The following is a 17,333-nucleotide window of genomic DNA, read 5'->3' on the forward strand; positions in this document are numbered from 1 at the left end:
GAGGTTGAAGCTTTGTTGGGTACCATGAATTGATTTTGCTTCACACTATCTTGATCAAGATAATGTAAAGCTTTTGTAGGTGAAGCTTTTGTGTTGAAGCTTTGTGGGTGAAGCTTTTGTGGGTGAAGCTTTTGTGGTGGGTGAAGCTTTTGTTGGTGAAGCTTTTATGGGTGAAGCTTTTGTAGGCGAAGCTTTTATGGTGGGTGAAGCTCTTGTTGGTGAAGCTTTTGTGGGTGAAGATTTTGTGGGTGAAACTTTTGTAGGTGAAGCTTTTGTTGGTGAAGCTTTTATGGGTGAAGCTTTTGTAGGTGAAGCTTTTGTAGGTGAAGCTTTTGTGGTGGGTGAAGCTTCTGTGGGTGAATCTTTTGTTGGTGAAGCTTTTATGGGTGAAGCTTTATTAGGTGAAGCTATTGTGGGTGAAGCTTTTGTGTTGAAGCTTTGTAGGTGAAACTTTGGATTTGAAGCTTTGTAGGTGAAGCTTTTGTGTTGAAGCTTTTGTAGGTGAAGCTTTGGAGTTGAAGCTTTATAGGTGAAACTTTGGAGTTGAAGCTTTGTAGGTGAAGCTTTTGTTGGGTACCATGAATTGATTTTGCTTCACACTATCTTGATCAAGATAGTGTGAAGCTTTTGAGAATTTGTAGTTGTCCTCTATTGATGAAGCTTCTGTTGGTGAAGCTTTGTTGGGTACCATGACTTCATTTTGCTTCACACTATCTTGATCAAGATAGTGTGAAGCTTTTGAGAATTTGTAGTTGTCCTCCACTGATGAAGCTTTGTTGAATTTCCTAATTTCCCTTTTTTTTTTTTTGGAAACTAGAAATTTGAAAATGTGGGAGAGACAACATATACAAATTTTTCTTCCACACTGTTAAGCAAGAGATTGTGATGCAAGCCACACCTTGTAGTAGTCGAAGGTTTGGATGAACCATATAAATTGAATTTTCTTCGAACAGTCTTGATCAAGAGTGTAAAGCTTTCTATGAGTTGTAGTTGCCCTTCATTGATGAAGCTTTTGTTGGCACCATAAATTGGTTTTGCTTCACACTGTCTTGATCAAGAGTGTGTGAAGCTTTTGAGAATTGTGGTTGAACTCCTTTGATGAAGCTCTTGTAGGCACCATAAATTGGTTTTGCTTCATATTGTCTTGATCAAGAGTGTGTGAAGCTTTTGAGAATTGTGGTTGCCCTTCATTGATGAAGCTCTTGTTGGCACCATAAATTGGTTTTGCTTCACACTATCTTGATCAAGAGTGTGTGAAGTTTTTGAGAATTGTGGTTGCCCTCCATTGATGAAGCTCTTATTGGCACCATAAATTGGTTTGGCTTCACATTGTCTTGATCAAAAGTGTATGAAGCTTTTGAGAATTGTGGTTGAACTCCTTTGATGAAGCTCTTGTTGGCACCATAAATTGGTTTTGCTTTACACTGTCTTGATCAAAAGTGTGTGAAGCTTTTGAGAATTGTGGTTGAACTCCTTTAATGAAGCTCTTGTTGACACCATAAATTGGTTTTGCTTCACACTATCTTGATTAAGAGTGTGTGAAGCTTTCTACGAGTTGTAATGTTTGTATTGTTACAGAAGAGAAATGTCTGAAGCATATGCAAGAGGGCTGAATAGCTTGATCTTCGTATGCCATGCATTGAAGTTGTTGTTGGCTTGCAATAAGACTTTGTTGATGACTATAACCCTTGTTGGGCATAAGTGCTCCCTTAGTTGAGTTATCAAGCTTGAGGGTTTTTAATTATTTATGAATGCTAGGAGTTGACATGTACAAGTTGTACCACTTGTCTTCTGGTAGGTGGAATGAATAGTGAGTTGCTTTCATCACTTGGTTGGTGGTACGAAGGTGAGTTCCTTCATCACTTTTCATCACATTTCATCACCTGGTTGGTGGTCCTTCTTCACCTGGTTGGTGGCATGAATGGCAAGTTGCCAAATGATATTAGAGTACGGGTTGTACATTTCATCACCTGGTTGGTGGCATGAAGATGAGTTCCTTCTTCACCTGGTTGGTGGCATGAGTGGCAAGTTGCCAAATGATATTAGAGTACGGGTTATACATTTCATCACCTAGTTGGTGGCACGAATGAGAGTACGAGTTGTACATTTCATCACCTGGTTGGTGGCATGAAAATGAGTTCATTCTTCACTTGGTTGGTGGCATGAGTGGCAAGTTGCCAAATGATATTAGAGTACGGGTTGTACATTTCATCACCTAGTTGGTGGCATAAAGGAAAGTGCGGGTTGTACATTTTATCACCTGGTTAGTGGCATGAAGATAAGTTCCTTCTTCACCTGGTTGGTCGCATAAATGGCAAGTTGCCAAATGATATTAGAGTACGGGTTGTACATTTCATTACCTGGTTGGTGGCATGAAGGAGAGTACAGGTTGTACATTTCATCACCTGGTTGGTGGTATGAATTCTTCACATTTCATCACTTGGTTGGTGAGAATAAGGGCAAGGTGTCAAGGCACATTGTAGCAAGTGTCGAATGGCACAAATTATGTTGAACCCTTTCGAAGCACAGTTGGCTTAAGTATAAATGTGTTGGAATGTATGATTGAACGAATATACTGTGAAGCTGTTCGTTTATTTGTATAGTCTTGTTGACATATACTTAGACTTTGTTTCATGTTGGAAGCGTTCATGTTGAAGTTTTGAACTCAAGTGTTTCATTGCTAGGAATGTAAGAGGATTAAGACCAAGTTGTCTAAATCACCTCTTTATTGAATTCATGCCAAATAGTCTTCGTTACATAGGATGCCGAATGACTGAAGCTTAACACTTGTACAATGTAAGTTTACTTGTAATAGTACTTCAAGTGATTAGCGTTCCATGGATGGCCAAAGGTCTTGCTATCAGAGCTTCTAAGCTTGTAGGAGCCAGGGCGACTGATGCTAACAACTTCAAATGATCCATCCCAGTTTGGACTAAGTGTTCCTTCATTTAGGACTCTGTCGCAGAGTAATCTTTTCTTCAATACCCAGTCCCCCACTTTGAAAGAACAAAACCTTTGAGTCATAATAGTTAGAGATGCGCTGCTTGTAGGGGACATTCCTCAAGTGAGTCTGGTTTCTGTGTTCCTCGACTAGATCTAAGTTGAGGGTAAGTTGTTTGTCATTTTCGCTTTGCACGTAGTTCTGGACTCGAAACGTTGCTTGCTTAAGCTTAACTGGGACAACTGCCTTTGTACCAAAGGCAAGTGAGAATGGGGTTTCTCCTGTTAATGTCCGATACGAAGTACGGTATAACCAAAGAACTTGGGGTACAAATTCTGGCCAACAACCTTTAACCTTGTCCAAGCTGGTTTTCAAAGTTCGCTTGATTATTTTGTTGATGGCTTCGACTTGTCCATTAGACTGAGGATGAGCTGGGGAAGCAAAACATAAGTTGATGTTGAACTTCGAGCAAAACATCCTGAACTTATTATTGTCGAACTGTTGCCCATTGTCAGTGACTATCGCATTGGGAATGCTGAATCTACAAAGGATGTTCTTCCATACAAAGTCTTCTATTTTTTCCTCAGTAATGGTTGCCAATGGTTCTACTTCAGACCATTTTGTGAAGTAGTCAACTGCAACGATGGCATAGCAGACATTACCCTTCCCTGCAGGCATTGGGCCGATCAAATCAAGTCCCCATTGGGCGAAGGGCCAAAGGATGATCATAGGAGTGAGCGGCTCGGGAGAGGAGTAAGGAATAGTTGCGTAGCATTGACACTTATTACATGAGCGAGATATTCTGATGGCATCTTGGTGAAGTGTTGGCCAGTAATATCCTTGGCGAAAAGCCTTCTGTGCTAAAGATCGAGATCCAGCATGATCTCCGCAGACTCCTTCATGTATTTCTCGAATGACAATTTCCGCCTCTATAGGTGTAAGGCATCTTAGGTATGGTATGTTAAAATCCCGCTTATAGAGTTGGTCATTAATGATCAAGTAACGGGTAGCCTTGTATCGAATACTTAGCTTAGACTTCATCATTTGGAAGGGTGCCATAAACAAGGAATCTATAAATCGAGGTAATCCAACTATCCCCCTGTTGTAAGTTGCACACTTCCGCAACCATGGTGCTTGGTGTTGCCAACAATTCGACCTAAATTTTTCTCCCAATCTTGTCTTCCACCGTTGAGGCGAGGCGAGCCAAAGCATCTATATGACTGTTTGCCGCTCGAGGAATTTGGGTGATCTGGTAGTGGAAATGTTTGAGCAACAATTGTGTTTGTGCCAGATATGCTACTATGGAGCTATCCTTAGCGTCAAAGTTGTTGATGACCTGGTTAACCACCAATTGGAAGTCACTGAAGATATCAATTCGTTTAACCCCAAGGTGTTTGGCCAAACGTAAGCCTACTAGGAGGGCTTCATATTCGACCTCATTGTTCGACGCCTTGAATTTGAAACGAAGAGCATACTCCATTGCCATTTTGTTAAGGGTCGTAAAGACTAGTCCTGCTCTACAACCCTATTGGTTGGACGAGCCATCAACATATAGACTCCATGCTAGGGCTGTTGGTTCTATTTTCTAAGCTTCAGAGGGTAATGAAACCACTTCTTTAGACGTAAAAACAATGTCACAAGATATGTGAAGTCGGCGATGAAGTTTACCACTGCTTGGCCCTTCTCAGCTGACTTTGGTTGGTAGGAGATGTCAAACTCACCCAATGTTATCACCTATTTTATCATTTACCCTGAAGTGTCAAGACTTTGGAGTATATGTCGAAGAGGATGATTGGTAAGTATGATGATGGAGTGTGCTTGGAAGTAAGGGCGAAGTTTTTTAGCAGACATGACCAATGCTAAAGCCAATTTCTCAATGTTGGAGTATTGTGTCTCTGCATCTTGTAAGGCCTTGTTAGTGTAGTAGACATGTCATTCGACATTAACATCATTTCGAATGAGAACAAAACTTACAGCTGAAGCCGATACCGACAGATAGATCATGAGAGTGTCACCAACCTCAGGTTTGGAGAGCATAGGGGCTTTACTCATGTAGTCTTTGAGGTTCTTGAATACCTCAACACATTCATCAGTCCATGTAATGTACTTCTTACTTCCCTTAAGTGCTTTGAAGAAATGAGCACATCTGTCTGTGGCCTTAGAGATGAACCTAGTTAAGGCTGCCACCTTACCAATAAGGCTTTGAATGTCTTTTGAAGTTACAGGTTTCTTCATGTCGAGGATTGCTTTGATCTTCTCGAGATTAGCCTCAATGCCTCGTTGGCTTATCATGAAGCCTAAGAATTTGCTAGAGCTTATACCGAAGGCACATTTGTTAGGGTTCAACCTTATTCGATACCTCTTCAGAATGGTGAAAGTTTCAGATAGGTTGGTGATGTGTTGGTCAACATGTTTGCTCTTAACTAGCATATCATCAACGTAAACTTCCATGCTCCTCCCAATCTGTTCGGTGAACATTGAATTAACTAGTCTCTGATAAGTCACTCATGCATTCTTTAGGCTGAAGGGCATGACTTTATAGCAATATAGTCTTCTGTCAGTAGTGAAGGCTATGTGTTCTTGGTCTGGAGGGTTCATGAGGATTTGGTTGTATCCTGAGTAAACATCCATGAAGCTCAGGAGTTCACACCCTGCCGTAAAGTCTATAAGTCTATCAATGAGGGGAAGAGGGAAGCTATTCTTCGGGTATCCTTTATTTACGTTGGTATAGTTGACACACATTCTCCACAAGACCTTTTGGAGCATGAGACTTTCTTTGGTTGGATTTTTCTTAACAAGGACCACATTTGCTACCCATGTTAGGTAATTGACTTCGCGGACGAAGCCTATGCCTTTGAGTTTTTCAACTTCTGCCTTCATTGCTTCGTATCGTTCAACGTCATAAGATCTTTACTTCTGTCTCGTCGACTTGGTCTTGGGGTCAATACTCAAGCGATGACATATAATATCGGGAGAGATGCCTGACATGTCCTCGTATGACCAAGCGAAGACCTCAGTGTTCTCTTGCAAAAAAGAGATCAATGACAACCAAATGGGTGGTGACAAGGTGGTGCCAATCTTCACCATGCGATCTGGATAATCTTTTGAGATAGAAACCTTCTCCAACTCTTCAATAGGCTGTGCTTGCTGGATGAAAGAGTTGTCTCAAGGATCATCAGGTTGACTGTTACCACCGTGAAGATCCAAGTTAGCTTCGTCAGGGCTGGTCTTTATGACTTGGTCATGTATAGAAAGGGTTTCCTTAGGCACAGATAGGTGTTGTTGCTTGATTGAAGTGTTGTAACATAACCGTGCACTAAGTTGATCTCTTCTGATATGACCATTGCCATAGGGGGTTAGAAATTTCATCAATAACATATGTGTGGATACCATGGCCTTAAGATCATTGATGCCTGTGCGTCCAAAGATGACATTGTATGTCGTTGGGCAATCAACCACCAGGAGGTTAGTGGTAATGGTAGTTGTGTAAGGGCCTGTACCAATGGTGAAAGGTAAGTGTATGCTCCCTAAAAGTTGCATGATATCACTGGAGAAGCTTATCAGAGGAGAAATCGAGCGATCGAGCAAGCGTTCAGGTACATTAAGTGCCTTGAAAGCTTTAACAAAGATGATTTTGACCAGTGTCTACCAAGATTAATCGTACTTCAAAGTTGGCTATGTGAGCTTCCACGATCAATGGGTCATTGTGAGGGTAGATGATACCTCTTTCTTTCTCAGGGTAGAAACATATTGGATCCCAGTTAGGCTTTTGACACTTGCCTCCCCTGATGTCTTCCACGTGAAACACTTGGTGACCAGACCTTAAAGCTCGTTCGATGTTTTTCATGGCTCTGTTGGAAGATTCAGATATGGGTGTGTCGTCGCTTATGGAATATATCACATTCACTTGGCGTTGGTTACGGTTATCCCTTGAAGGGTGAAGGAGGAATTGATCAATTTTTCCTTCACGCGCCAAAGCTTCAATATGATCACGAAGGGTGATACACTTCTTGCCATCATGGCCGTTATGCTCGTGGTAGCAGCAAAACGTGCTCGTGTTCTTCGTGCGCTTGTAGCCGGACTGCCTTGGCATTGGCTTCGGTATCAAGTGTGCTTTGCTAGGGTAAATGGCCATGCATGTGGCGTTCAAATGTGTGTATGTCCCATACCTCAGGGCAGGGCCTGTCTTGACACGTACTTGGCCCACTGTGTTGACTGCCTGGGGATGGGCTTATCGTGGTGATACCCTTAGTTATCGCGATAGTGTCCCTTACTCCTTTTACTAAAATGAGACTGGTGAGGATGAAAATATTTCCTTTTGCCCTGAGATTGGTATGTTTGTTGACTTGGCAAAGTATTAAGTAAGGCAGGGGGAGGCACCGCTGCCGTTTGAAAGGTTGAGGTATTCTCATTTGGGTGGGTCTGGCTTCTACTCCCTACTTGCTGATAGGGGATGGTTGTTGGGGGTTTCTTTTGGTATGTCCTTGCCTCGACAAAGTCATGGTTATAAGCATACGCCATCACCTCAGAGTAAGTCTTCCAAGTGTTGGCATTGATCATGTACTTAAAGAAACAGTCACGTAGGCCTGCCGTGAAGGCTTTGAAGGCAGTCTTGTCGTCTGCCTTGGCACAACGAGAATGCTCATGGCTGAAACGGTCAGTATATATGTAATGACTCATCTGGCTTCTGGCGAATAGTGTATAAGTCATCCGCAAAATGCAAGCGATCGGTCTAGAAAATGTGTTGAGAAACAAATAGTTTCCTCAATTCCTTAAATGAGTCTACCGTCTCAGGTGGAAAACGGAAATACCAGTTTAGAGCTTCAGGAAGAGAAGACATCGCTCTTTGTCAGTGTGCATCTGGTATGCCATGGTGGACTCAAAGAGGTTAAGGTGTTCAATTTTCCAGTATAGAGTTACAAGCCAATCTTCTGCTTTGTCTTTGCTTAGAAGGGGTGTCGAAGATCCTCCTTGTAAGAGGGCCATGCCTAGGTTGGTTCCAATCAGGTATCTCAGCTTGTCATTTGACTTTCAATTTGTTTACTTCCTTAAGGAGCTGTAGGACAAGAGGGTTCTGAGTGGAGTCATGTACCACTAGAGTTTTCTTTCGTAAATCTCCATATCCTTTTGGAAGTAGGAAGGTTTGATCAAGAGCATGTGATTTTTCCCTGGACTCGCCTACTGACTTCCAAGGTATGTTTGTCGGAACATCTCTAAGTCCTCTATACCTTCGTGTTTCTCTAGGACTTGATGCCCCTTCCCCAAATTGATAGTAAGCCTAGTACATGGGAGGGGACCGAGTCTTTCAGAGACCCTTAGGTCATTGATCTTTGAGCTTACATGGATGGGATTGTCTCGACGTTGCTTTAAGAAGTCTCGACAATCGCGAAAGACGGCTTTCGATCCTTCCACTCCTTTTGTAAAGAGGTGTTTTCCTCCACTCCTCCTGCTCTTGCTTCGGGTCGAAACAGTTGGGTTGAGAGAAGTTTCATGTTGGTCGCCAGTTCGATGAGTAGCTCACTCCTCAACAGGAATACCCATGTCGAGGGCAAATAGCCCTTCGTGTTGAAGGGCACCCAGTTGATGGTTGACTTCTACAGGGGTGGTGAGCTCGTGTGTTTTAGTATATCTAGCCTCGTGGAGCATCTCGAAGACCTTCTCATACTGCTCTTGGAGGATCTCATTCTTCATCGCTATCTTGTTGATCTGAGCCTCCAGCTCATCGACTTTAGCCTGAATAGCAAACTTCTTTTGTTCTTTCTTTCGTTGCTTCGCACCAGGTGCGAGTGGGGTGTCGTTCTGTGTGTTGTGGCTTCCTTCGCTCCACATGTTGGAGAAGAATGCCTGGTCAAAAGAGAGTGTACGAATTGTGGAAACCAGCTTAACAAAGCTGAAGAGAGTGAGAATTCCCACAGACGGCGCCAAATGTTGTTGCACAAAATCAGTGGGGACTTTGGTACAACAGAAAGTGTTAAGTTTGTGACCTTCGCTAGATTGCTCCGGTCACTAGTGTGGATAAGTATGTAAATGGATAGAGACAGGGAAGCAAACATAAGATATACGTGGGTTCACCCAGATTGGCTATGTCCACGAAGTAGATGAGTTCTCATTAATTGCAAAGGGTTTACACAAGTACATAGGTTCAAGCTCTCATTTTGTGAGTACCAGTGAATGATTTAGTACCAATGACATTCGAAAATATTGTGAGAGAATGATATCCTTTTATAGAAGAGAGTTTCTAGCTTTGTTTTGACATTGACACGTGTCGTGTTGTGATTGGCTTCTGATGTTGACACGTGTTGCGCTATGATTGGCTTCTGATGTCGACACGTGTAGCGCTAATAGTGGCCTCTTGGTTGGAGGGAAACTCTTCTGGGTCCTTGACGGTATAACATTGATCGGTGCTCAGTAGTTTGGGATTGGTCAAGTATGGTACAAACACCTTATATAAATTGCCAAGTGCAAACTTATAAATTTTATAGGCTTACTTTCCATTTTTTCATAAAATATTTCTTCTTTATTTATATTTGATATGGAAACAGGGATGATTTTGATAAACAGGGATGCAAAAAAGAATCATTATACATATACAAATAAAGAGGGAAAAAGCTCTATGAGAGAGGTTTTCATTTGCCATTCCTTTCTGTGTGAATTCACGGAATTAAAATTGCCCAACTACCCCAAAAGCTTTCCCAAACCTCTGTGCTTTTCTTGCAATTGAACTACCCCAAGAAGAAGTTTAATACGAATCACGATGAAGGCTAAAATGTTAATTTGGCAAATTCATAACAATTGGAATATATAGTTGTTTGGACCCGATTTTACAATATCGGCCCAAGCAATCGAGGCCGTTGAGTGACCATGGTTCTAGACCATCGGATAAGAAAGTTAAGATAATTTTGTTGTTGTTAAGAGATAGTATTATGGCTTTAATCATAATAATTATCTTTTAATAAATTATCTTGATTTTCTCGTACAAGATAAATGGAATACAGAACAAGTCTACAAGAGATTCACATTCATGTGTGATAAGGATGTGGATATTTTAAATTAAACATAGTTTTATTTGGCTGGATAATTGCATGATAACCTCATGCAATTATATGGGTTTTGATCCCGTCAAACATGGATGATTTTTCGTGGACATTTTAAATAGGTACTCATCCAATTTAAGATGAGGGCTGCTGGAAGATTAATCGGCGCATGCAAACCACATCAAAGATCAAATATAATCCTTCGAAGATCAAGCCACGTCAAACACATGGGAGATTGAAATTGGACTCTATTCAAGGATCAAGCCACGTCAAGCATGCATGTCTTTATAAATTGGAGTGGTTGTGCAACAACAAAAGGACTTCCAATTCAACACACAACTGCCCTGCGCAAACTCTCTCAACAACTTTGAGATTTTTTATTTTCTCTTTTCGCTGACACATCTTCCGTTGGCATCAACAGCATTGTGAAAGCAACCGGTGATATCTTCAGTCGGCATAGATAGCTCTGTCACTGTAGAATCAGCCGATCTCGCAGCATCTTCCGTTGGCATCAACAGCACTGCGGCGAGGATGGTTGGTTATTTATCCAAGTCTCGGTCGAGAAGGATTTCCATATCCTTATTGGTCGAGGTCATCTCATTAGCCTTCTCGGCGAAGTAAGGTGGTACAGCCTACTGAGCTCGGCGCATTGTACGTCGAGTTATTTTATGATTGGATACTCTCAAGTAGGATTTAGAATTCGGCATTCAGACGGTCGAACCATATTCACTATTAAGACTCATATCTGCTTTGAGTATTTGTGCCCTTACACTTTGGTGTCGATTCGGCGTGAGTTTACTCTGACGAATACCATCACTATGACCGAATCCAACGACGACGATTCGTGAACTTCATAAGAATAGTAGCCTTGTCTTCAGGTTCGAGAACCCAAGAGGCCGAGACGTGTTCCTTTCTCGGTAGCAATCGCAAGACGCAGAAGTCAGCCGTGCACCCAACGCAACATCAACAAATTTTACTCCTCGGCCAAGCTCGACCAACGAGTTGGCACGCCCCGCATTCACCGAAGGACGTAGTTAGCTTATAGATTACTCGGCCTGCACGCCGCGTAGGCTTGGTAGTTTTTAGGGTCAACATTTTGGCACGCCCAGTGGGACATAATGCTAAAACTATGAAGTTCACATGATCTAACTCGATCAGGCTTCAAAGGATGAGTGTCATTGCCTATTAAAGAAGCAAAAACAACTTCTCGAGAGATAGGAATAATTTCTGAAAGGCAAGAGACCGGGGGGCAAATTTCCACTCTGGCCACAACCAATATTCGGCCTAAGAAAATTGTTAATTTGGCCGAAGAACAAAGGCCACCTATTTTTTCAGTCGAGACTGAAAGTGTGGTAGGCCTAGAAGAAAAAGTTCAAATCTCTGAGTTACAAATCAACTTGGAAAATGATTCGTCAGAGGAGTGTTCCAATGACGAACAAGACCAATACACAGCTTCAGACCATAAAACCACATCGATTGATATGGTAATTGGAGACATGGTCTTAGACGTCGAGACTACGCCAATTGACATGATTATTGGTGATAAAGCTGATATGGGGAAATCCCGTTCGGCTAAGTTGTTCGAGTTAAACGCTGAAATTGACGAAATTGTTATGCCTAGGGGGCATAATAATTGTTCAACACATTCGGCAGCCGAAAATGAAAAATATTTCGCGGAGTCAAAGATATTTGGAGAAAATTCTTTATTCGGCCTAAAGCGAATTCAATTTGAAAATTTTGTTATTATAAGATCTTGGCTCGGAATAAAGCATCGTTGGCCTCCTCCTGTTTATTGATTCGGCCACTTTTCTTTTTGTTTAAAAAAAAAAGTGAATAAATTATTTTCTTAATCATCTGGCTAATTAGGTCGATGCGTAAGAAAATAAGGGGGGCAAATGAACATTTGGCAGCATGTATTACTTGTGTGGCATCTGCCGCGTGGTTACGACCGAGAGTAAGTCTGCACGGCCTTAGATCTTAATGAGGTGAGACAAGGAAATCTTGAGGATACCCAATCAAAGACCCATGCTTCAAAGGTGATGAAAGCCAGAACCTACCACCTACCAAATTTCTTCTTAAACTTAAAAAGCATCAAATAAATAAGGATGTTATTCGGTGGAGTTTGGGAAAAGCCATTTGGCGGATTTGAATGATTGACCAAGATCTTTGGTTAATATGTTTGTATACAAATAGGTTATCAGACATATTTGGAGTTTTGGTGATAGGCTTCTTCGGTGGGGTTGTGGCACTTCTTGCAAGGCTAAATTGGTCAAACAAAAATAGTTTGTACTCACCAACTGCACCAGCATGGTTTGAAATTATTGACTGCAATTTTTCACTTGATAAGATGGATGTGCACGACTGGGTTATTACATAAATTATCAAGTTCAACGACTTTGTAAGAGGTTAGTCATTCTTGATGTTTGTATTCCGCCGGCTCTGTGGTGGTAAAAGTTTCAACCATGTCTACTCGATTGTTGGCATTTCTTTGGTCGAAAGATGCCATGACCGATTGGTGAAGTTGTTACAAAGCAGTGCAGAGTATCATTCTTGGTGGAAAACAATGGTTTGCAGTTTATTTGAAAGCATAAACCATTTGGTGATCATGGTTTTTTGAGCACCGCTTTAAGAAAAAAGCGCAGATGGAAATTCATGCTCACTTTGATTTCCTGACCGACATTGGAACACTGACATTTTACTAATTGTTCTAGTAAGAGGCATGTTAATCGGTTGGGACGTGGGGTTCGGTGAAGCAGGGAGTCAGAAAAGAATGAAAAATGTGATAAAGATATGCATGGCCAACAACATCATTTGAAGCTTTGGTTTTAACAAAGCCATTTGTTGGCATTTGTTTGAAATTGTTAATCCAAGTGCGAACATGTGATTCCGCCGAATGATGGTTATTCGGTGGTGGTTTTGATGATGTTAACTCGGCCCAATATTTCTCTACCTCGTCATACTTTTTCTCAGCTTCGGCTCATTTTTTCTCGACCCCATAAATTGTCAATTTCGACCATATGAGTTAGATGGTCGAAGTGGTTACAAGGTTATTTATTAAAGTTGCCGAGCCTTGTATAGGATTGTAGCAGCTGAGGTAGACCACAACGTTGCCGAGGAACTTACTTTCTTTTTCGGCGCTCGGCCCAATTTTTCTCGACCTCGTCATACTTTTTCTCGGCTTCGGCTCATTTTTTCTCGACCCCATAAATTGTCAATTTCGACCATATGAGTTAGATGGTCGAAGTGGTTACAAGGTTATTTATTAAAGTTGCCGAGCCTTGTATAGGATTGTAGCAGCCGAGGTAGACCACAACGTTGCTGAGGAACTTACTTTCTTTTTCGGCGATACGACGGCATTTTTTTGGCTACGAACGATTAATTTCCTTAACCATTCGGCTTACGAGCCGAAGTTCAAGGAAACTGGGGGGCAATTATTGGACCCGATTTTACAATATCGGCCCGAGCAATCGAGGCCGTTGAGTGAGCATGGTTCTAAACCATCGGATAAGAAAGTTAAGATCATCTTGTTGTTGTTAAGAGATAATATTATGGCTTTAATCATAATAATTATCTTTTAATAAATTATCTTGATTTTCTCGTACAAGATAAATGGAATACAAAACAAGTCTACAAGAGATTCACATTCATGTGTATAAGGATGTGGATATTTTAAATTAAACATAGTTTTATTTGGCTGGATAATTGCATGATAACCTCATGCAATTATATGGGTTTTGATCCCGTCAAACATGGATGATTTTTCGTGGACATTTTAAATAGGTACTCATCCAATTTAAGATGAGGGCTGCTGGAAGATTAATCGGCGCATGCAAACCACATCAAAGATCAAATATAATCCTTCGAAGATCAAGCCATGTCAAACACATGGGAGATTGAAATTGGACTCTATTCAAGGATCAAGCCACGTCAAGCATGCATGTCTCTATAAATAGGAGTGGTTGTGCAACAAAAGGACTTCCAATTCAACACACAACTGCCCTGCGCAAACTCTCTCAACAACTTTGAGATTTTTTATTTTCTCTTTTCGCTGACACATCTTCCATTGGCATCAACAGCACTGTGAAAGCAACCGGTAATATCTTCAGTCGGCATAGATAGCTCTGTCACCGTAGAATCAGTTGATCTCGCAACATCTTCCGTTGGCATCAACAGCACTGCGGCGAGGACGGTTGGTTATTTATCCAAGTCTCGGTTGAGAAGGATTTCCGGATCCTTATTGGTCGAGGTCATCTTATTAGCCTTCTCGGCGAAGTGAGGTGTTACAAGTTATTACATTCGGCACATTGAAAACCGAATTTGATATTGAACTTCGCAGAACTAGCAGCCTTGTTTTCAGGCTCTTGAACCCGAAGGCCGAGAGTGTTCCTTCCTCGGCCGCAGTCGCGAGATTCAGAAGTCAGCAGCGCACCCAACGCAACATCAACAAATTTTACTCCTCGGCATAGCTCGGCCGACGAGTTGGTACGCCCCGCACACAACCGAATGACGTAGTTAGCTTACTAATTACTCGGCCTGCGTGCCATGTAGGCTTGGTAGCTTTTAGGGTCAACAATAGTATACATATAACAAAGAGATGGTTTTTTCACACGAACCGAATAAAGAGGACCGCAAGGCTTAGTTTCCAGTTTTTTCATAAATAATTGAAATTGTATAGAAGTTAATCATCACAATTGGCATCAATCGGATGTACAACCATTCAAAAAATCAAAATTTTGTACCAAAAAAAGGCCCTAGATGGTGGAAATGCAAACCTACAAGCTGGAGATTTGAGAGCTTTTTCACCATGGAAATTTAGAATTGCAGATGCGGATTGTAAGATTTGTATCTGTGAGAGATGATGGCCCAGAGAAGAATTCAAGAGTCGAGAGACGATGCCTAGCAAAGAATTTGAGATTAGAGAGTCGAGACGGCCAACAAGAGAGAAATGTGTAGAACTGAGTTTGATACTTTAGGAAATTAGGTTAACAGGATAAGACACATGAACTTAATTGATTTAAATAATTTTTTATTTTTTTTAAAAAAAAACCACTTAGCTCCGCTTAGGGCTGCCTAAATGGCCACTTAGCTCCCGACCGATTTTTTGAAATGCTTTGCATAAAATCTCGACAGGCATTCACTGCCCAGCACCTAGGTAGCACCTAGGCTGATTTTAAAACACTGGCTATTAAGCATAACCCTCGCCAAATGATCACCGATACCAAATTTTATTAAATGATTCAACCTCCTTCACTATCATAGAATGTCATTGTGGTTGATTTGATTCATCTCCCTTCGCCACTTGACGAAAATCCTCAAACCCCTTGTTGCATTCCTCCTCCATTTCGACATTTCTCTCTTGGGAATGCTTGTACAACTCAATATGGTTGCGACGTTTTTGTGACAATTCAAAATTTAGGAATGGGATCCATTCTCCAGATGTGTTAGCCTTCATTTTCTGCTTACTTGCATGATAGAGCATTTCATTGGGCTTACCGTTGAGGTCCACAAGCTCTTTTTCTTCCATTAGTAGCTTATGGTTCAAATACTCGGCGACGCCCCTCTCGTAATCAAGTCTCCCACAGACGTGATATATATTTTCCAGCGGTGTCTTTGAGTCGACAGAGCTAAACGATGATGTATTATTTACCTTGGGTGACCTCGGAAGTGGAGAAGGTTCCATATTGTACCACCCGTGGAACTTGGCTTTAAAACCCTCAATTTCATGTTTAGACTTGGACATGTATGTCTTGTGAATTGTTTTGGCTAACTGAGAAGTGGAATGCCTTTTTTGCTATAGGGTTTATGGGACCATGATTTTCCAAGGCTAGAGTAAGGCTAATCCGAATATTGTAACCTTAGAAGTTCGGTCATTGACTCACCAGCTTCGGGCGAAGCTGTATCAGACGAAGCAGGGTGCCACCATCACTTTACTCCAAGGTAATAGGCGGAGTCTGCTGGATGACCATGCTTGTTCCACAAGACGCGCGATCTGATTCGGATGTGGACACAATCAAGTCTTATAAGTCTTGGAGTCCCTACAATCTAGAGATAGGCGTACGCTGCAAGTAATCACAATTCCTAAGAGGATGCAATATCTACTTGATAGATATCCTCTAAGATTCTCCTGGCCTAAAGCGAGGATTCTATCCTAGAAATGTCTCATTTCCACGGTATAAATACACACATCTAGGGTTCATCTAGGGTTTATCTATGGTAACACAATCTATGCACTTGAATTCTCTTACCCACTACCTGAGCCTCAAATCATTCACAAACTTAACCGTTAGAGAGCCTTTGGTTGACACACCCCCTGGCTTAAGGTTTGTTCATAGTTGTTTTACTATTTTGCAGGTTGCTCAGGATTATGCAGATTTGTACTCAACCACCCCCACATAGGTGCACAAATTTGGTTCCAAGAATCCTCTCAGTCAAGGAAGAAAATATCGGTAATATCGGAAATATCGGTAGTTCGAAAACACGGAAATATCGATGGAAATATCGGGATAATATCGATATCGATAAAAATTACATGGAAACCACGGAAATTGTAAGAAAAACTTGGAAATTTTTAATGAAACTTTGCAGGATGTTTATTTAGTCAATTATCTATTAGTTTATCACAAAAAATTGGAAGGAAATGCATTGCATGATGAATTTAACTGATTTAAGTTGATTATATAGCGAGCTGGCAAACATTGTGAGTTTAGAAAATATGTAGTAATTAATGAAAGAAGTTTAAACACACCATAATCATTTATATATAATTAATTAGTACAATATTGGGAGGTTTTATTTAGGATATTAAAAAAAAAAAAGGGAAGTGAATAAAATGATGAAGAATAATGTGCCGAATTTGACACTTTAAATTTCTTACACATAAGCATGCATCTAGGCGTTGAAGTTCCAAATTATAGTATATCAATTAACGATTGAAAATCAATACGTTGAATAAGACTAAACTTTAATTTGGATGCTGATTATGTTTTTTCAAGTTTATATAAAGTAAAAGAATTGAATTTTGGAAGCCAGGAGTGTGTCAATTGTTTTATAATTCGTCCGAATACATATATCAGGTTGCTACTCAACGTAATTTGAAAGTATATCTAGTGCAAGGACTTGTCTTTTTTTGTTGATAAGCAAAGGGTTTGTAGCTTTTTTTGATAAGCAGTAGAACATATTATGCTTGTTTAATCTTTAGCATTTGATGGTTGTCCACAAATAAAGACAAAACGTTTTGGTTTTCCGGCCAAACCACGGCGAGTTGGCCGGCGTGCAAGGTATCAATCTCTTCGTCTCGTCGAGTAGTACAACTTTCCTTTTTGTTTCACTCAATTTCGTTGAGTATTGAAAAAGTTATA

This window comes from Malus domestica, chromosome 07 (assembly GCF_042453785.1).
Source record: "Malus domestica chromosome 07, GDT2T_hap1".
NCBI lineage: Eukaryota > Viridiplantae > Streptophyta > Magnoliopsida > Rosales > Rosaceae > Malus > Malus domestica.